The sequence below is a fragment of the Botryllus schlosseri genome, chromosome 12 (assembly GCF_051294905.1).
Source record: "Botryllus schlosseri isolate E-star chromosome 12, Bs_hap1, whole genome shotgun sequence".
In the NCBI taxonomy this organism is placed as follows: Eukaryota; Metazoa; Chordata; class Ascidiacea; order Stolidobranchia; family Styelidae; genus Botryllus; species Botryllus schlosseri.
Window position 1 is genome coordinate 577,623 of NC_137247.1, and position 27,972 is coordinate 605,594.

The 27,972-nt window shown below is 41.0% G+C and overlaps 1 protein-coding gene and 1 long non-coding RNA gene across 2 annotated transcripts in view; one reads left to right on the forward strand and one right to left on the reverse strand.

Annotated features, from left to right (window-relative positions):
• LOC145452005 (frizzled-10-A-like) overlaps positions 1-27,972 on the forward strand; it is a 297,630-nt gene that overhangs the window by 229,830 nt on the left and 39,828 nt on the right. The window lies entirely within an intron of this gene.
• LOC145452032 (uncharacterized) lies at positions 8,746-11,737 on the reverse strand. The gene is made up of 3 exons (XR_013919172.1): positions 11,611-11,737; positions 10,998-11,158; positions 8,746-8,910 (listed from the first exon to the last, which is right to left on the reverse strand). It is a non-coding gene; the product is annotated as an uncharacterized LOC145452032 (long non-coding RNA).

Genomic DNA, 27,972 nt, shown 5'->3' on the forward strand with positions numbered 1-27,972 from the left:
GCGACAGCCGCATGCTCAAAGAAGACTCGTAATACGGCGGTACTGACAACACCACCAGTCTATCCTGTGGCAATGTAAGATTAATACGGCACAAGAAACTCATAAGAGCGATGCCCACGGGCACATGCTACGAAACCCAGACGATCTATAAAAGTCCTATACGTTACATGCATACTGCACAGCACTGTTGCATCGTCAGTGGCTAGGCCGTGCCCCAGTCAATCTATCTGCGCAGATATTCCGACCGGTGCATCCGACTCAAGCCTCCAAATACAAAGGCAGAAGATGTCAGAAGATTCAATCCAATGATGCAATCCATTCATGTGACTCCTACATTATGTACAATGATGTCGAGGCCGGACGTTTTAAACCGACTCCAAAGATTGATGCGCTGATCTACATCCTCAACCCATTATGATTCGTTGCGGTGGTGCCCCATAATAGGCTACTTCTACAGGAAGTTGATAATCAATTTCAATTATGGCTAGCTGTGTGAAAGACAGATTGATTGTGGTCGTCGATCTTGAATTTAATAAGGAATATAAAGTTGAATATACATTCGAAAAGGCGTTGTGTCGCACACGCGCACGTAGAAGTCACGGATATCTTGAACTAGATACTAGGGATGGTGTGAACGTCAGGTCCACGTTCGCGTTCTGTGTGTGAACCTTAGAAATTTATAGGTTCACGTTCAAAAACGAACCTAGGTAGGTTCTTCACTGTGAACCTTTCAGAGGTGGTCAGTAACGAAGTACTACTTTTTCGAAGTACTCAAGTAGTTTTCCTCTACTTCTGGTACTTACTCAAGTAGATATGATTTTCGCTACTTCTACTTCTACAAAAGTTTGCTCAAAATATCCGGCTTTCCGTTTGTAAATATTTAGTGACTTTCTGCTGTGATCTTGACCCGCAATCACACAACATCAAGAGCGAAATACACTACATGTAGACTAGTCAGCGAATGATGCTTATTCAACCAGTCGATGAAATTGATATCGTTCTCTGATGTAAAAAATGTAGCAGGCGTATAGGGTTAATCTTGACTTCTTATGTTTATTGTATCATTGGGGTGTTGGCGATAGGGGCGTTGGCTACTGCCGTATAACTTGTTAATGGGGTAATATCGGTAGAAAGTATAGAAACCCGTTCTACGCTCTGTTCAATATCAACGTAGCAATACTCAGACGCCGAATACGTTGTCCGGTCTGGCATAGACCTCAAGGCGTTATCTTATATTCCCTTGCAAGTCCTCGTCGAAATTATTGGCAAAGCGACGGAAGATATTGGTTTTATGGGATTATTATATCATTTGATTGGCCCAGTTGATACATTTGGCGACGCTTAGAACGTCAATATGAACGAGCACATTAATTAGGCTATCACTTCACTGAAATGTATGGCTGGAATTAGCGATATGACGTCACGTGACGTCACGAGGTTAACGTTCGCGTTCACACAGAACCTTTCAAAAAGGTTCGCGTTCACACGAACCTGAACCTTTCAGAGGTTCACACCATCCCTACTAGATACCCCCGGTAGAACGGCTAAGACACGTGAGCGGAAGTAGATGACCGAATACGAAACCAGGCGAAGCGGAAACAAATTGCTACGGTGAGGCCTGGCTTTTAGGGTGTTGACAGAGCTTGATAAAAAGGCGATGATTAAAAATACTGTTAGTGTCCACTCACGAATCCTTCCGCTACATGACGCTAAGGCGCAATTAGGTTGTTTGTTTTTGGGGTATTCATGGTGTTTTTCGACTACTATGGTCATTTACACCAGCCGATACTCTTATTATTTTCCGTACCTGCCGACTTATAGCACGGCCCACCTCTAGGCTTTTGTAAGACACCACTGACGCGGATGAGGTGGCGAGGAGGAGCCTAGGTAAACCTCCAACACTTAGGTATGGAATTCGGAAGTCGACCTTGGTCGGACTCGAACCCACACCCATTGGTGTTGCAGCCGCGGATTATACCACTGCGCTATCTCACCACACTGCGCAATTAGGTATTCGTCGTTAAAATGGCGACCACTTTTGAACTGTCCGAGTATCATCAAAGCCCTTTTATGTCTAGATATTCCAAGAATTGCTTTTATGTGTGATGTCAATATGTTCTTTGTGTTCGAAGATCTTCTTGAATAATCGACGTTAAAATGAACACGAAAATTCTCACAATGGGTCAAGGGCAATCGCTGGCCACTGACGCGCACCATTTTGACATGACACACGAGCCGTTGTAGATTTCAAACACGCAAAATCGACGGTTTTCAGGTAAAATAATGTAGGCGTGAAAATATCAGGTGTGTAATGAAAGCAGCGTCGCGAGATGTGAATTTTCCCAGAAAAAATATGCAGTGAATCTGTTTCATGCATAGATAACGAAGGTGATCGTCTGAAATACGGTCGGTTGCAGATAAGTTCAGTTGAGCCGTCAGATCTCGCGATCCAAATATTATAGAACCGACCGTCTCGAAACGCTGCAAGTTTCTCGCGACGTCCGAGAGAGATTTCAGTGTCGTTCGAATGCGGATAGGTCGGGACGTTTGAGCTGCGGGCAGAGTCCGATGTTATGGAGTTTCTTTTTGTTACGTGCGTTGCATGTGCGATCAATATTCCAGATGTTGTTAAACGATGCGTGTCGACATGAAAGGCGCCGCTGATTGAAATCGATGGGAAGCGACATCAAACGCCGGACAGATCAGAACCACACCAGAGTTGAGGGTTCAGCTGCAACAGCCGACAGTTTTGCGTCCGGGACTGCAGCATAGCGAGAAAAAGTACGGGCGTGGAGCAGTGGCTGTCAACTGGAGGTCTGCGAAGCATTTTGAGGGAGTTCACGAGATCTACAAATTTGCTAAATGATTGATAGCCTAGTTTATATTTTTTCAATCAGGTTCATCATCAGACAGATTCGCTTCATAACTGGTAAAACTTCACGACTCACATTACAAAAATGAGCGTCGGAAGTGAAATATCCTACTGTGCAAACTCATTTGAATTGATGAAATAACAGCAGCCTAATGATACAAGCATGTATAAATCTGCCTTATACTCAATCAATCAATCGACAGATTATGTTTTCATCTGTCCAACACACACACACACACGCAATGTGATATACAAGACACACAATGCGATGTAATGAACAGATAGGGGTGTGCTATTTGAAGCTGTTTTGTCGGGGTTTGGGAATAAATAAAAAGTTAGAGTAGTAAGGTCAATCAGGGTAAAGTAACTTCGAAATGTTTACAAGTTGTCAGTCTCAGCAAATTAGTGAGCAGATAGAAATGGAAATTTGGATCCATTTTATTCTGCAATACACATAATAACTATTCAAGAATAACTGATTGGTGGTACAAAACTTGAACACGGCTTTTAACGGTAAATTCATATTTACTGACACGAAGAACTTTTTGCGTGCCTCTTATGAAGAGCAACCGGCACGATAAAGGATACAGAACAGAGATGGATTCAAAACCAAATGGCGAATTGTGACGCAATAATGAAGAATTATAAATAACATGAATGGAAATTCAGCCATAGCAACAATGCAGCGGATATAGCAACTAGCAACTTGAAGAAGTAGTGCGCGTGAGGAATAACATACAAATACAATGAGACAATGCAGCAACACAGAAGAAAAATTGTACAAAAATACGGACGAAGAGCTAAGCAACGACAACTAGTGTGAGATTTTAAGATGATACAAAAATTCTTCAAGATGAGCTGCTAGGGATTAGGGATCGCGTGCGAGTCCCTGAAAGGTTCAGGTTCGTGTGAATGCGAACCGGGGTTGTAATGCCCCGAATCACTCGAATCAGGGCGACTGTAGCTTTCGTTTCGGACGCCGCTCGATTTCCGAGCTCTTCCTGACGACGCTGCTCGGTTGCGTTGTGTCGTCACAGGCGCTCGCCTACCAACACAATGTGGTGTCAGAATGCGTCCCCATTCACGAGCCGCTCTGCAGAGGTTGGTTGGAACGTTTAAAATCTCAAGACAACGCAACGCGGATATTTCAAGCCTCGTATTATAGCCATGTTTTGGACTTGCCGTGGACTTGCTTCCGCCTTTTGAGATCGGAAAATTGTCCCAGACCAGCCGTCGATGCCAAACATTTTTCAGACACGAAGAGCGCGAGGGAGCCTCCACAGGTTTTCATTCTGGTGCCAAAGCGATCACCAATTTGCTGTCATGATGTCATGTTGTCCAGGTCAAGTCTGGATTTGGGTGCTGGCAATATCCGGGCGCAAATCACTAGAATCCTAGAAATCCGAGCTCCATCGCTCGGGGGCGCATCCATACATACCGACGCAGACGAAATTGCACTTAAACGCCCAAGTTTGCCATCGATCTCGACTAAAATTGCTATGAAAATAAACGCAGTGCGTCTATTCGTCCTATCAGCCCTGTAAAAGGCGGCTCATTATGCGCAGCTTCTCAATAAAAGTCAATAAATAGTGATCAAGCTGGCTTAAAGACACCGTTGTCGTAAGTTACTAGGTAAACACGTCGTTTCTCGCGAGTATTTTGAGTTAAAATTTTCACGGTAAACACGAATTTTCAGCAAATCATGAATGGTCGCGAATTACACAAAATTTTAGGCAAAAACAGCAAAAATTGGTGGCAATTCGTTGCTATCGCCACACTATCTGCAAAAACTACATCGCATCGCGTGTCGCTGTGAAATTTAGCGGCTTTCATATCTTGTCAAGGAGCCAAAACTCATTATGCTGTTGGTCGCTAAAAGCCAGATATGTGTGGGTCTGAGATCATTAAGGTATTTTATTTCACGCACGCGTCGAATATCAATGGAGTATCTGAAGCGCCCCAGGCTTTGAGCCAAATGCGTCCACTGCTACGCTACGAGTCCATGGCTCGAAAATAGAGGTGTATATATCACATTTACAACGTAGGGTAGGGTGTAAATTAGTAAACGCCACTTTCCGGGCGGTAATTGTGCTCACACGCCATTCCTACAAGTGAAAATAAGACAAATGCACCAATGTTCAAGTAGATATATCCGGTTGTGGAGTGTAAATCCCCAAAATGAGTCAGATATACGTTGATACTTATGGTGATATATCCAGACGGGGGTGTAAATCAGGAAAACTCCGCTGTTATGTGAAAAATCCAACTTTCACACCTTTGCAGTAGGTGAAAATAGGTTCTGTTTTCGTTTAACACCTCTCTGGGACATATGGCGACAACACACATCAATACACCTTTAGGATATATCCAATAAGGTGTATTTGACTCATTGGAAGGGTATGAAAGTGAAATTTACGCCATCAAATTTGTGTTTATTGATTTAAACCTAACGCTATGTTGAAAATCGGCGAAACACACAAACGTTTTGGATTTTTTATAAGCACTCGAGTACGTAGTGCAAGAAGACCGAACATACTCGAGTACTTTGAAAAAGTAGAAGTATGCCGTTTCTGATTCTGACCACATCTGGATATTCACGTTAAGGTGTTTTCGACCCAAATTTCGTCCTTACGAAAGGTGTTATTGCATAATTTACCACCCGAGAGTACAGCGTTTACCGATTTCCAACCCCACGCTATAGTGGTGAAAATCGGCAAAATCCACATATAGCGTATATGTGGCGAGATAGCGTAGTAGTATAATAATCACTTTCAAAAGTTACCATGCGGTGGAAGACCAGCTATTATTATGTTGGATTACCTGTTCATGATGATAAAACATTACCCGAATGAATGAATCGAGTTGATTAAATTCAAGCTGTTATTGATCTGTTCCAATATTCGAAGGTAAATCTGACGCTGATTTAATTTGACTTTGGTAATGATATGATCAATAACCTGTTTATCAGGAGAATATGCCCGGAGCCCGGGTTATAGGCTGCACTTCTCAAATGCTTTGATATCAGATCAATCTTTGTTACATTATAAAATAGGCTACCCACAACCTTGACACGTCAGATGTCCGCTAGCTGCAAAATAAAAACGCGACAGCTTTCACGATGTCATTATACATTATTTGTCTATTCACGTGTTGTCTGTAACTCATTATTTTGACCGATTATGCCAAGTGCAACATAAATTGTATTCAAATATTTAAAAAATGTGTTGTTGTTTTTTCGTGCCAGGCGTGAACATAGTACAATAGTAAATCATATTTTGACGAAGTGTGTGGAATGCCAGTCTGTGAGGTCCATTTAAATAAGGCCTACTTGGAAAGACATTGAACAGTGAACACCCTATTGTTGCTGCTGTGGTCCACGGTGTCATTCAAAACTGGGAAATTTGCTGCGAGCACATTTGAGCTTGAGACCCCTGGTTTAGAGGGCCACACTTGTACTGGTGTGCATGTGGACTTTTTAGACGTATGGTAATCCTATTTCATATCCAAGCATAGCAACTGCTGTAAATGCTGAACAATGCTGAACAATGCTGTCTGGCTCTTTTTCTCTTGAGCTACTCTCTCGTTTCGCCAGACAGCATTGTTGCGTCCCAATGCCAATCTCCATAACAATGAAAAATTCGAGGCTGATTGTGGGAGTTCCAGGGCCACGAGCGGAATAAAGTTTATATTTTCGTAATCAGTGCAGAGTCAACTTTCGATTGATACCTGTTTTACCAAATTTAATGCTCGGCAAACCGGTCAAAAATGACCGTCAAATTGCCTGTAGCCAAATGGAAATTGCGACGTGATACAATTTCACTGAGGCGTGAGATTTGCCTTGGTCGACACCATATAGGACACTATGATCAAACTGTTCTTTCACACCGCAGCCAATGGGTGTAAATGAGTCAAATACACCTCAAATAGATATATCGCAAGGGTGTAGTGTGGTGCTTTTTCGTGTACCACCCCAAGAAATCCAAAGAAGGAGTTACACGAAAACAGAATTCACTACACCCTGTGCTAAATCTCCAAAAGTATAGGTGTATTTGACTCATTTTCACCCATTGGATGCGGTGTGGAAGCACAGTTTGATTCCTGAAAGTGTCATCTACTTGTTTCCACCCCATGATATGGTGGAAGTCTGATAAATAAATTCGTCCACCTAATAGACAGCTTAAAAATGCCTAATTATTACTCGATTACTCTATATTTTTGCCTGAAACTGAAGACTTCGAAATAAAATTAGCCTAAAACCATAACCACTTTGATGAAATAATGTAGGTAGGTCAAACTTACCTCAGTACTCTTAAAATCTATAAGTACTCTGGTCCTAGTATTCTCAAAACATAAGAACTTGGGTAAGCAGTGTGAGTAGGCAAAACCTGTTTGAGTAGGCCCTACTCGAAAAACTGATAAGTAGAAGTAGAATTATGGTAAAATAATTAAACTTCAGTACTCACTTACTGGTCGGCTCTGCGTATAGGACATCTCATTAATAATTAGGAGGAGGTAGTGAATTATTGAGCATTCCACGAGTAAGCTACCGCCATCTAGCCTTGTTCTGGGAAGCATTACGTTGCTAGACAGATATTTCGTACCGTATCTGGGATGCGGGCGATACGTGCGGCGATTTTAGACGCTGTAAGACAGCCCTAACTAAGCCGCTTCTTAATGAAAACGCCTTCATTTCACCCATAAAGCGCGCGGGATATTCGCATTAAATATTAATGGCGCGTGAGAAGGCTCGTAATTAAAACGAGCCTTTTCCGTAATACAAAAATCCAGACACGATCACACATGCGTCGGGGTATGGGTGATGTTCACGATATTTGGTGCTGTGATGTCACCATAACCGGCTATCGATCATAGATGTGAATTTATGATTATCTTAAAGCTAGATTTGTATATGGACTTAAAATTTCAGATACTTGTCAATTTGGAACAAATTTAGCAATTATGGAGCTTTGACATGGATTAGACATGATACAAAATTAATTCTGGTTTGGTTTATGACTTGTATTCGATTTTGGAATACGGGCGGTGGGGCGGCCAGTAAAAATATTTCTACCTTTTCGAACTACTCAAATAGATCCTGCATATTTGAACTACTTCATTAATTGATCAACTTGACTTCTACTTCACAGCTTGAAATTTTTGCAGCAAAACTAGGCCTAGAACACTCATTTTATTTTTATTTTTACAATTTATATTTACTTACTTGGAAATTGCACTGTCATTACCTTTTCGGCTAAGCAAGGCCTAGTGTACTCATACATTTCAGAGTACGCGACCCATCGACCCAATGTACTTGCTTACCCAGCAAACACTCGATTTCCAGTTGACTTTCTGCGGAATAGCCGCAGGGCGCCCAGCGTTACTTCCCTGGAGTGGATTTTTCGACTACTAGAAGCGTCCTAAACACTTCCTGAGTTGGTCTACTATGGACGTGAAGTGACTCCATATGGACTCATTGGATCTGCTGTGAACGTGACGTGACTCCCTCTGGATATGTCATTTACCACCTGTTCTATTCCTCAGGATTACCATTTCAGGACTCCCCTCCACACCTGGTGCAATTACATGGAATTCAACATCATATAAACTAACGAACTGTTTATATTGGGTTACTGAAAAACGACAATTGCAAAATACAAGTACAACATTAACTAATGAACTATTAGTTGTTAACAAAGTTCAGGTTTACGTGAAAAATCGATCAGGAAATCACTACGAATAAATGTGTCAGTGGGATTTTGTATATAACAGCAAGTTCCAAGTCAATTTTAAAATACCATTACAAACATTTCAATTGAAGTGCATCATGAAATTAGAAATAAACGGGTCACATGACTTTGATAAAGTACAAATGCTAATACAACTAAAACAGGGAAAAGCATGGAGCAATCATAAGTAATAATTTACATTGCATATTATAAAACGATGGATCATTTGCACCGCATCATGTTAAGAGCGCGAGCGCGTATTCGCAATAAACTTGGTTGCAACAACAGTTTTCTTCTTGGTCTTTGTTTTGCCTGAAACATATACAACAATGTCAGCAAATCATTTGTAGAGCCACTCTGCTGACATAGCACATGAGATTTCTATTTCCTCATGCATTAATTGTGATATGTCTTGTGATCCGCTACTTCTACTTGTGCTGAGTGATAATTTATGACGATACTACCATGTCTACTCGAGTGCGGGGAGCTTCTGACGTTGTGATACGGAGTATGCAACCCGTCAATCAAATTAAATTGTGGAAACACCTCAAGTACATACTTCAGTACTTTCCAGAACTTCTACTTTACCTAAAATAGTTTTGATAAGCCGTGTATATCGCTGCTTTGAGTGCTTGAACCCGAGTAGAAATACATTGCGTTACTCTTACTTGTACTAGAATACTGACGCTACAAATATTTCTAATTGAGTGCTGAAAATGATGACTTTCCTTATCTCTGTTTAAAAGCATACAACTACGACATTCCTCAAGTCTCCATATTTTGACCGTGTCGACACTTGGAAGTAGTTTGATGTCTTGTACATCGCTATTTATACTATTTAGTACGGTACTAACGATGAATACTTTCGCGGCTTGCCACGAATCTGAATAGAGTAACGATAAGTCGAAACAGATGATCTTTTCGGGTACATAAATTGTACTCAACAAGAATTAGAATTCCGATTCTACGTACCACTGCGAGGCCTAAAACATCGATTGGTCATATCGCAGAACACGGCACATGTAGGACGTAGCTACGCACGATCGTGTGAATGACAAATGTATTGTCTCAAAGTACAATAAAATAGGAATTATCTTAAATCTAAAAAACATTCTTTGATATGATGTAGAGCCGGTAGTCATTTTCTTTGAAGTCGTATACGATATCGATATTTCAACTTTTACTTGTTCATAATGTTGTCACATCATAGAGAGCAGTGGCTTCAAATTCAAATGTGGTCGCAGGTCAATTTCAGGATTTTTGACGACGCAGCAAGATAGGGATATTCAATGTATAATTTCCATGTAGGCCTTATTTGACGGGAGCTTGCTGACAGGCATTCCACAAACATTTCGAGAATGTAATTTACTATTGTATTATTCACGTTTGACACGAAAAAAATCACAGTTTTGAATATTTCAATAAAATTATTTTTGTGCTGGGCATAATTTGTTAAAATAATGAGTTATAGAGATAATGCAATAGGATGCATCATGACATCGTCAAACTCGGGGTTCTAATATTGCAGTTGGTGGACCTTTGACGTGTCACAGTTTTATGTCGAGTATTTTAAAATCTACTGAAATTTGATCTGGTATCAGAGCATTTGAGCGGTGTAGCCTAAGCCGGGTTTTGATATAGTCGTGATAAGTAGGCTGTTGCTACTGTCATTACCAAAGTCAAATTAATTCAGAATTAGCTGTTGCCTTCGATTATTATTGGAACATATCAATAACAACTTTAGCCACAGTAATAGCATTGTTTCTTAGCCTCAGCGATCGCACCCTTCATGCTACCGATAAGATTTCTAGCAGCCCACAATTTATTTTCAACACAATTTCGGATGGTACCCATATTAAAATCAGATAGTCAATTCACATAAAACAATTGCGCATAGCACGAGAACAACAGCATATAGGTCTAATCACACGATGCATATCGTACCCTCTGATGTGGTGCTTCGTACCACGAAAGGGTCTACGGGCCCTGGTTAAGAACCCCTGGGATAGAATAGAGCACAAAATCTTATTATAGAACTTTTTACTTCATTTTGAAGTGAATTTTACAAGCCTGGTAAATGGCTAATTGTACAGCAGTAGAAATTCAAGGCGTTGCAACTATTTCAACTACAGTGCAAACAATAATTACTTCGACCACCAACTATGATAAAACGCTAAGAAGGCCTACGCAACACCTCAACCAAATCTACTTTTTAAAATTTATTATTTGTATACTTTCCAGAACTGCATTATCTACTTCCATTTCGAGTAGATCTAACGCAACTTCAAAGTTGTTACCTCTAGGTGTGTATGAATCCATAACATTACATCTACTTCAGTTCAAAAGATGATTACTTTCACAGCCTCTGGTTTCCATGAAGTGTATTCAATGTTTTATACCTTCTGACTTTTTCCTGAGGATTACGCAGCAACGATTTTACAGCAACGCTTGTTCCATGTGGCAGTAGTTCTTGCGAACGTTTTCGGTTCCAGTCATCAAGACATTCTTTATACAGTGTTCTTGACGTTGTTGAACACTATCAATTGAAGACATTGCCGATCTAAATAATCAAAATTATTATAATGTTTGTAGTGAAGCCATTTGTCAAGAAGCCAAGCCAGGAATCTAGAATATCCTGTAAAAAAAAAAAGACATTGAAGTTCAAGCTGGACCATTCCCACATTCTACTCACTGAAATGACTAATCAGTAGGGCTGAGCACATTGGTATGGTTACTCAAATCTCGAACGAGCATCAATTCTTATGATTCGAGCCAAGTATGTGACTATTTTCAAGACAGCCTACTGAAATTACACGCTCTATGCCACTATAAGAATGCAGTTTATATTAAAATTATAGTTCCACCCTGCACGTTTTAGCAGCCTGATTTCGAACCACCGTCAATACTCAATAGTATATTTCCGCATCATCGATGGCATTTTTTTCAGGGTAATAAATTGCTAATTAATGAACAATCATAAATCATCATATCTAGTTCTTAACTTCAACTTACATAATTCAACATCTTGATCCATGAACAATGCACCACTGCGGCGTTTTCCTCTGAAGTTTAGAACTATACATAACATTGCCTGTTCAATATCTAGTCTCCTGGTAGAAATGAAGTAACTTTGTAGACACAAACACAGATATGTCCCATCCATATATAGTAAGAATCCATTGATAATAAGGTTGTGTTTCTTATCGACGGCAAGATGACCATGAGCAATCAGCCTTCCTTAGGGCCCATCCATAGCCTACTTTTTCAATACTGCTGCAATGTAGGCAATGTTTCCGTGTATATATACTAATTTCAAAAGTTATAATCAAGCAATAAAAGTATGCACGGAGGTCGTGCCAACATTGCGGTAACATTGCCAACAACCCGTCTGCACCAGGCCATGAACATGTTAAGTTTATAGAGTTTATAATTGGTTTAGTGTTGGAGTATCCTTTGATTAGAGCGAGGTTAAAGATGGGCTAACAAACTAATATAATGTTGTTCCTAAAATACCCAAAATATAAACCAATATTGCCATAAATTCTTACATGTTCACTGAAAGCCTTGAGCAATTACTTTACTAACGCTATTATAGATGGTTATATACTGTTGTGGACACAAAAATACGAAAATGGATGGTAATGTGATGCTACAATCTTCATGCATCGAAAAATTCAGCAATCTCACATTCCATAAAGGAACATTCCACATTTCTATTAGCCTACATAACATTTCAAAATTCAGCATATACCGATATGTTATAAAATACCGGTACATTACTTTATGCGGCATCTGGTTTGCTGATTGGGTCCTGCAGTCCTAGGAAATCCTTGTAAAACTTTTCACAGGATGCACATGAAATGTCAAGTTATTGCTTGTGAGACATTATGCAACAGAGCACAATAAATCATACTTCTATGATCAATACATTATAGCCTATCATATAGTATCAAATGTACTACAAGAATTATCGGCTTGCATGAGTTACCGATTAGCAGCGGGTCGATCAATTTCGTCTGTAGGTGATATTACAGCCGTGTCACTATAATCATATAGTCGAATTCATTATATCGCATCAGCAGTTCATGATGGTCGAGACTGTTTCTGTTTATTAAATATAGCACTCAAATACCAAGCTTCCTGCCCTTCCGGTACTCATGATAGAGACATCTCACAATCCACGCTGTTAACGTTTCCCATTATGAACTAAACCATTACTGGAGGAGGGTTGGTGCGATGACATGCAAAATAAGGTCAAAAACATGCAAAATAAGGTCAGTCGCGACATGCAAAATAAGGTCAGTCACATGCAAAATAAGGTCAGTCGCGACATGCAAAATAAGGTCAGTCCGCGCATAAATCCAAATCTATATTTCAATTCCAAATCCAACTCTTTTTCTTATAAAAACTAAATTCAAAATATCTTTCCTGTATAGTAGGCTACGTTCAGCAGTGAAATTCCTTATCTATATCCTAAGTCTTAGGATGTTTCAATCAAAAGATAACGATGATTATCTTGATTACGAAGTCAGTCGCATGTAAAATATTATTATCAGTCGGCGCGTAAATCCAAATTCATATTTCAATTTAAGTCCAAGTCTTTCTCTTATGAAAAATAAAGTTAAAATATCTTTCCTATATAGTAATTTCATGATTGAGATTCCTCATCTATATCCTAAAGGTGAAGATGTTTAAATAAAACATGATCATACGATTATTACGATTACGGGGTGATTAGTCGCATCTAGAATATTAACAGTCCGTGTATAAATCCAAATACTTACTTCAAATCCGACTTTTTCCTTGTGCCACTGACCTTACAGTCTGCAATCTGCATGTGGCGACTGACCGTATTTCGCATGCGACTGACCTTATTTTGCATGCGACTGACCTTATTTTGCATGTGACTGACCTTATTTTGCATGTCGCGACTGACCTTATTTTGCATGTGACTGACCTTATTTTGCATGTGACTGACCTTATTTTGCATGTCGCGACTGACCTTATTTTGCATGTGACTGACCTTATTTTGCATGTGACTGACCTTATTTTGCATGTGACTGACCTTATTTTGCATGTCGCGACTGACCTTATTTTGCATGTGACTGACCTTATTTTGCATGTGACTGACCTTATTTTGCATGTCGCGACTGACCTTATTTTGCATGCGACTGACCTTATTTTGCATGTGACTGACCTTATTTTGCATGTGACTGACCTTATTTTGCATGTCGCGACTGACCTTATTTTGCATGTGACTGACCTTATTTTGCATGTGACTGACCTTATTTTGCATGTCGCGACTGACCTTATTTTGCATGTGACTGACCTTATTTTGCATGTGACTGACCTTATTTTGCATGTGACTGACCTTATTTTGCATGTCGCGACTGACCTTATTTTGCATGCGACTGACCTTATTTTGCATGTGACTGACCTAATTTTGCATGTGACTGACCTTATTTTGCATGTCGCGACTGACCTTATTTTGCATGTGACTGACCTTATTTTGCATGTGACTGACCTTATTTTGCATGTCGCGACTGACCTTATTTTGCATGCGACTGACCTTATTTTGCATGCGACTGACCTTATTCTGCGTGTAGCGACTTATTGCGACCTAATTTTACATATCACGAAGACCTATAAATTCAGGGACTGGTATATTATTATCATTATTACAACTCACAACACAACAGTGATGCTTATAGCCTGATTAAGGCTTTGTGCTCCACGACATCACATTTTATCACACCGCAGTTTAATGCATTTCTTCATGAGCTGATGGGCAGTCTCTGTATCTTCAAGGCTTTCATCGGTTCGTTATTTTCGACTCATAGCTTATAGCTCGATCCACTGTCATATCTGGGCCTTTTAAGTCACCGCAATTGCAGTACTGCGCATGAGGTCGGTGATGAGGAGCCCATGTAACCTCCGACACATATAAGTTAGTCCGAACCGGGATTCGAACCACTCCCCTTGGTGCTTAACCAACTACGCCACTCGCTAGCAAACTAGTAAAGTTATTTAGATAACATGTTGCGGCGAGTCGTCAAGCTGTTTGAAATACATTTCTGCGTGGGAAAATAAACCGAGCTCTCTGCACATTCCGCATATTTTCATCATTTTAAAACTGCGATACAATGAGAAGATAGGAATAGGTGTCGAAACGACTTGGAGTGGGCTAGTCTTTAAAATCAGGCACCCCCCTTAACCTAGCCGAAGTAGGGAAGAGGTATGCACACTAAATGAAAAGTAAAAGTAGATAATATAGAAAAAAAAATGGGGTGGCATGATGGCGGCTGGCGAGATCGATATGTTAGTTCATGGTCCGGTAATCCTGAAGGCTGACTAATAGTAGGCCTATTCATCTAGAAGAAATTGCTTGTATTTCGACTTGAATGCGGACATGCTCGGCGATTGTCGGATAGTCGGGAGATGCTGTTTCACCACTACAGGTCCGGCAACTTGATAGCGCTACGCGTTTTCTTGTATTCGTCCTGATCATATGGTAGTTTTTCTTCGTTCAAGCATATGTCGGTTTCCAGGTTTTGACGGGCAACGAGTGCACATTTATAAGTGCTATTTAAAACTACTCACCTGAGTAGTTTTCATAGTCACCTAATTTTACTTAAGGATGTTTTTGGCTGCTTCGAAAAGAACTTCTACTCGTAAAAAAACGCCTGTTTTTTGTTAGACCCAGTCTCGAGTCATTTGACTTGGTCCGAGTCATGCAAAATAAGTCGAGTACAAGTCGAGTCAATGAGTAGAGTCATTTTTAATTTTAAAGAAAATGATTCGAGTCACCAAAAAATTGCGACCCTGCATAAGACCGACTTCAATTATGCTTCTTGAACGCGGCAACCCGCTCGGCACTAACTACTAAATGACGGGTTTACCCCTTACTCCAGTAAGCAAATATTTAGTTTTACAAACCTTCTTCGAACTTTGGGTTTCCTATTTATGACAGGCCAGCTCGTCCTTTATGGGTGATGATGACACATAGTATTGACGCCACTGATTGACATCATTTATGAATATTAAGCACAGACTGTGTAATTCGGTTTCGGGATATGAGAATGGTGATAAGGAAGGTTTGGTGACTTCTGGTGACAATAATTGTCAGGCTTAATTTGCTACATTGACATTATTTTTATTCTGGATTACGCAGATCAATTGTGACTAAAAAACTTTGCAGTTATACGACGCTTTTAAAGCTCGTAAGTACACGGAGGTGTCAGAAAAATGAATTGATAATAGGAGCGATTGTGTTGAAGGTTTGTCGAAACACGTTACGGTCCAATTTTGTCTTTTCCTTTATAACAGCCGACGATCTATATAATGCAGACTTTTTCAGAGTTCAATTGTACATTTTGTATGATCAATATCCAAAAAGTCCTCTGGAATGTGTCCTATAAGTTGCTTAGGGATATCTAAATATCCCTGGATTTGTTAATTTAATTTAAAGAAGATGTCAGTGTTGGGATCACTCGAGTCATGAATTGACCCGAGTCAGACTCGAGTCAACTTTTTCGTATGACTTGACTTGACTTCACTCGACTTGACTCCAGTCACCTCCAAAAAACGAGTGACTTGACTTGACTCGAGTCATCTTCGAAAATCGATTGACTTGACTTGACTCGAGTCAAAATGTGCCATGACTCGGGACTCGAAGGTAGTGACTTGATCCCAACACTGGAAGATATACGCATATGCTACTCGTTCAACGCAATTCACGCATAAAGATAGGCTAATTGCAAAGTTCAATTCGTACAACGTGTCGTTCCGAGAAATATCCGACTTTAATTAAATATATAATAATATAGTAGGGCTATGGCTAAATTATTATAGAAGTACTTGAAGTCAATGCCATTTCGGGAATCTAGTCCGGCCATTATTGTTTATTATTGCCAATACGTTAGACCACAGCGATAACGTAATTATTAGGGCCATTCAGTTAACAGAAATATGCCTCGACTAGAACAATATTTCAAAATTTATACTCAAAATGGAAAAAAATCAAAGAGGCTCATGCCGATCTAAATACCCTTGATTTCGGAAAAGAACTGCTTGAGCTCAGAAACTACACGAAGAAGCGATTCGACAAAAACGATGGGAAACAAATTATGGAGCTACAACGACAAGACATTTCGCCAGCGCTGTATGCAAAACTGCAGAAATGTCAACCCTCATCAGTGTCTGTGAAATCATTTTACGTCCAAATCGTAACTTCAAAGACTCTAACATTCCACACTAGGATGAAACTACTACAACAGTGGGTTAAAATAAAAATGGACGTGTATTACTGTTATGTTGCGTATGTTTTACTCCGTAATTCCGTGAGTAAAAATACGCAATTTTCACATAAAGTCATATAAAGTCATATTTCCAAAAATTAAAGTCATATTATTGATTTTTTAAGGTCATATAAAAATGGCCCTAGTAAAAATGAATGACTGTTTGATTTTTCAAGTAGAATATGATCTCTTCTGACATTAATCGTATCTCCGTGTCATTGCCAAGGCCCCAAAAAGGTCCTGAGCAACTTGCGAATCGCTCACTCGACCTTTAAACTCGTTTGCAATGAGAGAAACGAGTTTTAAATATAGTTATTTATAGTATGTATTAGTTTATACTGAGATCGTCATCGTGTATTTTTCATTTTTATATCCTTTGATATAAATTTCTAGCCTAATAAATTTATTTTTATCCGCTCAAGACACACAATGCAGTATGCAATACATATGACACACCCGATATAATGAACGGATAGAAGATTGCTGAAACGATATGCCCTGCCCCAATGCCTGATATAAAACTGTTCGCTATATATCTTTTGACGCTTCTCCTTGCTCTCTTTATTCACTTTATAATTTGTATAACTTTGTATTCGTCATTCACCACGTCTTTTTTCAAAAGGACGCTGTTTATGAATACTGACGTAACATCATGTCTGCGATGAGGAGCCCGGACATCAATTTACATTATACAGTGACCGTCCGGCCGAAGATGACAGCGGTCTCAAACCACCTCTTCAACTTACAATCCATGCATAAGAAGCAAACAATTCAGATTTTCTGGCGCCGGCAGTAAAGACATGATGACCTGACGATATACAATTATACATCCTGAATCCAGCATTTTTTTTAGTAATGGCTGGAAGAGCCCACCGCTGTAACTTTGCTCTCGGTCTTCCCCTATATTTGGATATGAAATTTAAATCATAATGTAGGCATGCAATTTGCAGAGAAGCAAAATAGGATTTTGATTTTAAAATGACCAAAGGAAACAAATCGAACGTTTCAATTTTCACGAGGACATATACCTGAATTTTCATTCGAATTTTGTAATTTCAATGTTGAAAGTAGGGTAGGTAGCAAAATATATATTTTGATTTCAAGTAGAAAAAAGTTGGATTTGAAATGATGCTTTATGCGCGGACTGACTGTCAGTCAAATGCAAAATAAGGTCCGTCCATGCAAAATAAGGTCAGTCGCGACATGCAAAATAAGGTCAGTCACATGCAAAATAAGGTCAGTCACATGCAAAATAAGGTCAGTCGCATGCAAAATAAGGTCAGTCGCGACATGCAAAATAAGGTCAGTCACATGCAAAATAAGGTCAGTCACATGCAAAATAAGGTCAGTCGCGACATGCAAAATAAGGTCAGTCACATGCAAAATAAGGTCAGTCGCGACATGCAAAATAAGGTCAGTCACATGCAAACTAAGGTCAGTCACATGCAAAATAAGGTCAGTCGCGACATGCAAAATAAGGTCAGTCACATGCAAAATAAGGTCAGTCGCGACATGCAAAATAAGGTCAGTCACATGCAAAATAAGGTCAGTCGCGACATGCAAAATAAGGTCAGTCACATGCAAAATAAGGTCAGTCGCGACATGCAAAATAAGGTCAGTCGCATGCAAAATAAGGTCAGTCGCATGCGAAATACGGTCAGTATGCAGATTGCAGACTGTAAGGTCAGTGGCACAAGGAAAAAGTCGGATTTGAAGTAAGTATTTGGATTTATACACGGACTGTTAATATTCTAGATGCGACTAATCACCCCGTAATCGTAATAATCGTATGATCATGTTTTATTTAAACATCTTCACCTTTAGGATATAGATGAGGAATCTCAATCATGAAATTACTATATAGGAAAGATATTTTAACTTTATTTTTCATAAGAGAAAGACTTGGACTTCAAATTGAAATATGAATTTGGATTTACGCGCTGACTGATAATAATATTTTATATGCGACTGACTTCGTAATCAAGATAATCATGGTTATCTTTTGATTGAAACATCCTAAGACTTAGGATATAGATAAGGAATTTCACTGTTGAACGTAGGCTACTATACAGGAAAGATATTTTGAATTTAGTTTTCATAAGAAAAAGAGTTGGATTTGGAATTGAAATATAGATTTGGATTTATGCGCAGACTGACCTTATTTTGCATGTCGCGACTGACCTTATTTTGCATGTGACTGACCTTATTTTGCACGTCGCGACTGACCTTATTTTGCATGTTTTTGACCTTATTTTGCATGTCATCGCACCAACCCTGTAGCATTACTGTGATAAATTCGTCCCTCCGCCAGGGTAACCCTAAAAGGAGGGAACGCGGAAACTGCGGAAAACGCGGAACTCGCGGAAATGGCCCCTAAAACGCGGAAACTGCGGAAAATGCGGGAAACCTCGATTCCTAAAGCGCTGAAACAGAGGAAAACGCGGAACGCGGAACAGTCGGTCATTGACCTCTATAGATCACAAAGTTGGCACTAAAACAAGGAAACAGCGGAAAAGGCGGAACGCGGGACAGTCGGTCATTGACATTGGTAGATCTCATAGAGGAACTCATAAATGGCAGAGAACTGTCGTAATAGCGCTTCTTCGTTTTACGTTTAGGGTTGAGGAGAGGGGAGATATTAGGGTTAGGGTTAGCTTAGGGTTAGGATTAGGTTAGGGTTATGATTAGGGTTAGGTTAGGATTAGGGTTAGGGGAGGTGGGATATTAGGGTTAGGGGAGGTGGAATATTAGGGTTAGGGGAGGTGGAATATTAGGGTTAGGGGGGGGGTATTAGGGTTAGGGGAGGTGGAGTATTAGGTTTAGGGGAGGTGGAATATTAGGGTTAGGGGGGGATATTAGGGTTATGATTAGGGTTAGGTTAGGTTAGGATTAGGGTTAGGGGAGGTGGGATATTAGGGTTGAGGGAGAGGGTGATGTTAAGGGAGGCGGGATATTAGGGTTGGGGAGAGGGGTGATATTAGGGTTGAGGAAGAGGGGGATGTTCGGGTTGGATATCATGTCCTTATCCCTCTTCTCCAACCCTAATATCACCCCTCTCTCTCCCCAACCCTAACATCCCCCTCTCTCCAACCCTATATCCCGCCTCCCCTATACCATCCCGCCTCCCCTAACATCACCCTCTCCCTCAACCCCAATATCCCACCTCCCCTAACCCTAATATCCCACCTCCCCTAACCCTAATATCCCACCTCCCCTAACCCTAACCTAATCCTAAGCTAACCCTAACCCTAATATCCCACCTCCCCTAACCCTAATATCCCACCTCCCCTAACCCTAATATTCCACCTCCCCTAACCCTAATATCCCACCTCCCCAAATCATAACCCTAACCTAACCCTAATCCTAACCTATAACCCTAATCCTAAGCTAACCCTAACCCCGAACCCTAATATCCCACCTCCCCTAACCGTAATCCCACCTCCCCTAACCCTAATATCCCACCTCCCCTAACCCTAGATATGTCGATGACCGACTGTCTCGCGTTCCGCTCTTTCCTCGTTTTAGTGCCTACTGTGTGATCTATAAAGGTCAATGACCGAATGTTCCGCGTTCCGCGTTTTCCTCTATTTCAGCGCTTTAGGAATCGAGGTTTCCCGCTTTTTCCGCAGTTTCCGCGTTTTAGGGGCCGTTTCCGCGAGTTCCGCGTTTTCCGCAGTTTCCGCGTTCCCTCCTTTTAGGGTTACCCCCTCCGCCATTGCTACACGCGCTGATCAAATTGAATTACAACGCGCATGCGCGATGCTCGCCAAATAGAAGAAGGCAGGCTTCTGGTTTTATGGTTGGATGAATTTCAAGCAACAGGCGTGTTCGACTCCATTATCGAAATAGCCGAGAGGATTGCTTACTGCGTTGTTCCGTGATTGGAATAGTCATGACAATCCCATCATGACGATTGTCAAGTTCTGATGTCGGAAGATTTCACATGCATTACGAGTATTTGCCCCTGATGTGGGCATTTTCGACCCAGTAATGTCACAATAAAATAAGCTACTGTGTCTCTGTATCGCACATTATATCGAGCCTCTTTAGCACTGTGCGACCGCAATGATCGATAGCCGGGCATGTGAAGTTCCACGCGATGGGAAAGTCATCACCATATCACCATTCACGGCTTGACTCCACTAGATTTCACTTATATCATGAGTGCATTCAACACAACTTATTTAGCATTGACTGCAGAATAATGCACATTTGAGTTCATAGAAACGATTTCCCAGTATAAGGACATCCAAATCAACTCCGGTGTAGGTGGCATCCAGGCATCACACTATTATGACATCCACTGGAATGGTCATTGGTGACTGGCATAGGAGAACTCCAAAAGTTACTTCCTCTGGGGGTCACTTGGAGTTACATAATCGGACGTCAATTTGTGACTTACTGAGCAAGTCCTCAGTCACTAAAAGTGGGACGTGGGACGATTAGGCACAATTGTGGACGTACCTGTAAGTCCGTGGGAGATCGGGTGTTTGCTGGGTAGCTACTTTCAAATCTTCATTCTCTATTTGTACTTGTATTAGTTCTGATACATCTTTTACATGCTTAATTCGACTTCATTACCAAATCTGACTATTCTTTGACCAAGAGTGACATTGTATATTTGTTTCAGGACACGTCATCAGTTGTATACATCCTGAACCTGGCGATGGCTGATTTCGTATTCCTTCTTCTCGTCCCACTCTCCATCTCAACGGAGGTGACCCTGAAATGGGTTTTCGGCGACTTTCTATGCAAGTTCGCGGTCGGACTCGTCTTTTATCTCAACATCCTCGTGAGTAACGCACGACCGGAAATTTGCACCTCTTGCAAATTAGATCACAATACAAATTACCCGTTTGTTTCAAGTTAGATTAGAATTAAAATGATATACATAGATATTTTCAAATTAGATTATTATTAGAGTTATAGAATTACACGGCTTTTCATAAATGAGGTTAGAATTAGAATTGCAGCTACACATTTTCCCCAAATTATATTAGAATTAGAATTGTATAGCTACACGATTTTCCCCCAAATTAGATCAGAATTAGAATTGTAGCTACACAGCTTCTTACCATATTCGATTATAATGAGTATTGCAGCCTTTTTCAAAATTAGAGTAGAATTAGTATTATAGTTATACAGTTTTTGCCAAATTAGATTACATTAGAATTATATAGTGACACAGATTATCAAGTGTTAGATTCGAACTAGAATTGCCGTTCTTTTCGAAGTTAGATTGGAATTAGAATTACCGAATTTTTTAAAGAAAGGCATGAAGAATAAGTGTTTTGGTTTGTAGGCAAAACTTTTCAGAATACTCAAGTAGGTTTCACTAAGTCGACAACTAGAATTATTTACTTGTCCAAGCCTGATCGATGGTTTCATGAGCTTATTGATTCGAATCGCCTCTCATTTCCAGATGAGTGGGCTCTTCCTTATGGTGATGAGCATCGACCGTTGCGTGTCTGTCTACAAAGCTTTGTCAGCATCTACTGCACGCTCAAAGTCGTTCGCTTTCAAAATCAGCCTGGCGAATGACATTGATCTTGACTGCTGGTCTGATTTAAGCGGGGCGTTGAAAGACTATACATGACCGTATTTAACAAGAAAGACTAGATTAATAATGAAAATGATCCTATGATTCACAGATTGTCATTTTTCTAGGATCTGAAGCTATGGCCCGATCGTCACTCATTCGCCCAAAACCTCACGTAATTGCATTTGCGTTTTCATGGTAATCGGGGTGGCCATCGTAAGTTATCCCGCATCCCTTCACACGCAGAAGAACAGGCAACCAGAGCGAGGGTAATCGGCCGCTGTTTGTTTTCTTTGGTTCGCAAAAGCTGATTTTTTTTCAGCTTGCGACGCGAACTTACTCAGCGAATGCATCGTCAACCAACTAAACCCGATCGGGGAAGGTCGGAATTATGATTATTTGCCGCCCGCTATGCCATTTTTCGATCAAACCGTAGATACTTAACCTGTGAATTGATGGGCAATAAGTGAATACATGGTTGGGCAGCCAAATACAACTGCACAGTTGCACCAGTTTTAAGAAATTCAGTCACAATATGGCCAGTGGTCACCGTACCAGAAATGACTTCGCCTGTTTCCGAAGCTAGCAGAAGTCCTGTACTGTGGTCGCCCAGTCGTGCAGTCACGTGTTCCGGACCTGTCCGCAGATAATCCATGGTCAACTTTTTCTCAGGACTGAACTCGACGGTCGCGACATTTCCAAGTACGTTGTTTGATAGTTACTTTGAGACAATAACCGGATATCCGGATATGTGCCAGATGCGACCGATTCTCTGACTGAAGACGAAGCCTTCGAAGTCTGCATCGAGTCCGTTTGTCCGAGATTCGATTCCTTCAGTCAGTTGCCATTTTTGCGCCACAACAATAGAACTTTGACTCGAGTCTATTGTTTCAGCGACCTGCCGGACTCGAACAACCGGAGCGTTCCGGAGTTGGATGTGGGCGACCTTTTTCAGCAGCTTTTTCATCCCTTGTCTCGTCATAGGTGAGATTTACTCCTGACTCAAGTCTGACTCGTTTGTTATTTATGAATGTTTCACAACCCTAATATCTCTGCAGCCGTTTGTCACGTGTCAATCCTCTTGCACATCTACAAACCGAACGCCGTGTCGCAGCAAACCAACACTGGAGGCGCTCGCAAACGACGGGCCACCCTCGTGGTGGCGCTGTTGGTCGTCTCGTTCGTCGTTTGCTTTTCTCCTTACTACGTTTGGAACGTGATCGGGTTGGACGGGGTCAGAGTTCACTCGTTTACAGTCGACCATGGATGTCGCGTGGGTTGGATCGGAAAACGTGAATGCGCGGTTGGGTGAACGGAACCGCTTTGTAAATGTTACGCTGTCGAGTGGCGGCTGCAGCTCATGATAACTGAAATTGTTGGGTTCCGTGCGAACTCGGCTTTCCTTCGACACTCGCTTTCAGTAAAATGGCCCGGAAAGGAAATTCGATTCATTCATTCATTCGTTCATAATTCGATAGGAAATTTCACTTTCCCATTTCGCCTTTTCAGCAAATTTCAACTTTAACCGGCCACAGACCGTATTATAACACCATGTAACAAAATTTTGCAAAATCTTTGGTGGAGTAAAAATTTTTATGTATATTGTTTTGCTATTCTAAACTGATCACTAAAATTCAAATAACTTTTCTGAAGTGTCCCTAGTCTTATGTCACTTTCTCTGATTTCTGATTCAACCAAAATTTTCCCTATATTATTTATTCGACGTGCAAACACGCCGGTTACTATAGATTATGTAAGGATCCAAACACTTCAAAAAACTTCGGAAATGTTTTTTGCTTGATTTGCGTCTATGGACTGAGAAATCTTCTCTTATCGTGTACCGCAAATAAGCCCCCATTATCATGTAGCGGTAGTTTGTTATCTCTGATAAGAAGTGTGTGACATCCTTCCTATATCTAGGTGTGCAGCGACATGCGTAGATTCGTGATGACCATGGCGTATCTGAACTCTGCAGTAAACCCGATCCTCTATCCCTTCATCGGCAGCCAGTTCCCGGCAGAGTTTAAGCTCGCCATCCGGAGATTCCGGAGGATGACAAGAGGCCGGTTGGCGACCCGCAACCAGTTAGTGGTGGGTGAGAGTCAGTAGAAGCAAAAGGCAGAACGTGACGACGTCTTGTGCAGGTTTCTCTACGAACTCAGCGCGTCCTCAGTAAACGTGTCTGCCAACCCGACCCTGTTGCGGGAAATATTGCGGAAGAAAAGCAGCTTGTCGCGATCCCGGAAAAACAACCGCGGTGAGATTTAGCACAGAGATGAGCGGGTTGGTATTTTCAAAGCCAAATTCAAATTAAAAAAATATCAGGCTTGGATCGATCCGTGTAAATCAGGGTATCATTATGACGTGCCGATTAAATATGGTATAAAGCGCAGTTCTCAGCGTGCATGTGGCTCCTCGGAAGGTCGAATTAGTTAGTTTTTAAATGTAACCGATGATTTTTGAGTATTGAACAGTTGATCCGTCATCGGCAAAGTCGACCATCCATTCACAAGTCACAACATTTTGACTCGAATCACTCCATTTCGACTCGTATGACGGTATATGGTCCACTGTCTATTTTTAGAGCCATGGTTACGCAAGATTTCGATTTTGGTGTAATGGGTTTTGCGGGCGTACCATATTGCAAGACGGATATAAAAATAGTTTTGTACGTAACTAATAAAGTTTGTTTCGCCACACCCCACGTGGTACCGTAAAGTATTTGCACGAGATTCATCCTCTTGCTACGTTTGTCGGCAACATGACATTGATGATCATTCAATGAGCTGTCCAAATGAACAACCGACAAGCGATCTCAGAAAATGGTATCCGCCCACAGAGAGCTCGTGCGTCAAGAATAACTTGCGCACAAGACCGCATTGACCGGAAAGCTTAAAATTGTTGATTTCCAGTCAATAAGGCCTATGCTGACAAAGGCGTTTGTCGTTGCAGGTCGTCTGATTCGAGACCAGACCGGAAGTGGATGTCATGCGTGAGGAGTTCCGATCACGCAGAAGCTTTTCCAACGTGTAAAGGTGAGGAAGTGACGTCGTCCAGTGACAGGCTGTGCGAGAAGCATCGTAGCAAACCGAACAACGGACAGTGGAGATTCGAGTCCGCGGTTCGAACCGAATATCAGACAGAAGTCTCCGCGCTACCTCCTAACAACAATAGGCAATCGCAATACGTTTGAGACGAGGATCAATGGTGTGATACAACAATAAATGAATGAATGAGTTGTCTATTGTTCCTGGGCCTCGTCTCTTTGCAACTGCCGCATGCTCAAAGAACACAGTGTTTAGCGGCCGAAGGCAGCGAAACAGAAAATAAACTGCGCATTGTAAGCGCAGTATATTATTTCTGTAGTGCATCCATTTGGAATTCTTGCAGTCAATTATGCTAAACGTAATTTGGTAAGGCAAGAATCTTGATGTTTTACGACTAGATCTCATCCCCGTAGGCCGTCATGAGTGGGGATTGACCCCTAGTAGTTATGCTAGTAATGGATGATATTAAATTGGTAAGTTGAGTATATAAGAAATATATATAATAATGTAAAGAGAAAGCTGAGGGTAGTAATAAAAAAGAACATGACTCTAAATGTGTACAATACACGATACCTATAGCGACGAGACTCAGACCATATTATGCCACAATGCAGAAGTACATGCTGACTTTTTAAGCGTGACCAAATGTATCAACTGGAGCAATCCAATGCTCTAATATTCCCATATAATCAATATCTTCCGTCGTTTGTCCAACATCAGTAGTATATATGATCGCTCGCATGACGCAATGGGGTTCTTATGGGCGGGGTGGCATGGTGCCGAGAAACCGGGGGTGGCATGGTGACCCTTATGTCTTATGGCGGGGGTCGCATGGTTACCTTTTCGGGTATAGGCTGCGGCGGCACGGTGCCGTGAAAACTCGTGGTGGCATGGTTACCTTTTCAGGTATAGGCGCGGTGACATGGTGACCTTTCAGGAGAGATGATTTGACTAACGTTGTGGGTATAGGCGCGGCGGCACGGTGTTGAATATGTATCAAGTAAATAGTCATGTGATTGGTCCTTAGGTAATGTGTATATTCCAAATTACGGCGAGTACGACAATGATATATCGTTATTCTTATGGACGCGGCGATGATTCGTACTTTCGAGTATCTCTCGCGTGGTGTTGAATATGTACGAGTCACCAACAATAACCGCGCGGACGGAAACGTGGCTTGTTGCGAGGATTAAGCAGTGCGACCTATATTTCGAATGACCTGCGCGCTGAATTATTTCCGTACAGTTGTGTGCTACCATCGATTATTACACTAGACCGGTCAGTGTGAAATAGTTTGATCGTAAATTATGATATATGATGTCGTAGTTTAGTCGTGTCAAATGACCGATCGTGTTCTCTTTCCTCTCTATTGATTGCTAGCTGAATAATACTTCAGATCGGATTATTCGCACCTTCCGTACCACTGTTTCACACCTATAGAATAGTCTGCTGTTCACAGCCACAACAAGAATCACAAGTATACACATTTACACATTCGTTTATTATTCTGAAATCAAACTCTTCACAAAAGCACGTACAATCGTATCATTCACTTTTTTATCATCGCCAAAATTATCCAAGTATTCCTCGGTTGAAAACCCTTGAGCTCTTTTTATCAAAAATGTGATAGCATGATCTCCACACACATCCGAAGTTTTACTCTGTAACTGTTTCCCAGTCACGGAAAATTCATCCGGTTCCAGGAATTCGATTATCTGAGGTTTTAGTGGTCCGAAACCTAGCGAATCATGAAAATGAGTATCGTCATCTCTGTATATAGACACCCAGTGAGACCCAGGCAAACTCGACTCGTCGTAATTAATGATGATAGCGAATTTTCCGCTAATTGGTTTCTTCGGTAACTGGTCTACTGGATAAGTTCCTAGATATAGACTTTGTGTGTCAGGGTGGTTATAGAGAATATCATTGATCTCAGACGTATTCATATTTCGACGACTTGTCTTTTTTGATTCAGCTGTAGAAGATGTTGAAACTCCTTCAAACATAACAAGGTTACGGAGGTTGGTAACGGCTTCGACGTAGTCAAAACCAGATGCACAGTTCCTGTCTTATGAAGTTGATAACATCCCAAACTATTATCGGGTGTCAAATCAAACACAAAAAGAGTGTATCCGTTGACATAATCTTTGCGTGAAATATTTAAAGGTGCCTCGGATTCCCAGCGACCTGTCTGAGAGAATAGTGTCATATAACCTTCGAGTCCGCCGTGTTTATCAAAATCGAAATGAAATTCGCGTCCGTTAATTTGACGCCCATCCACACTTAACGAAAGATTTTGAACATCAAAGTGTTTAAAGTTGAATGGATTTTTGGTCCGAACACCGTTAAATGTCGTGGTCTCGACTAAACCAATTACGATCTTCTTTGGCATGGTGCCGCTAACTAACTCTCTATCAATTTTCGATAAACCCGCGGCGAATGTATGAGTCGACATTTGTAAGCGTATCCAGGGATACTTGGCGGTATTCTT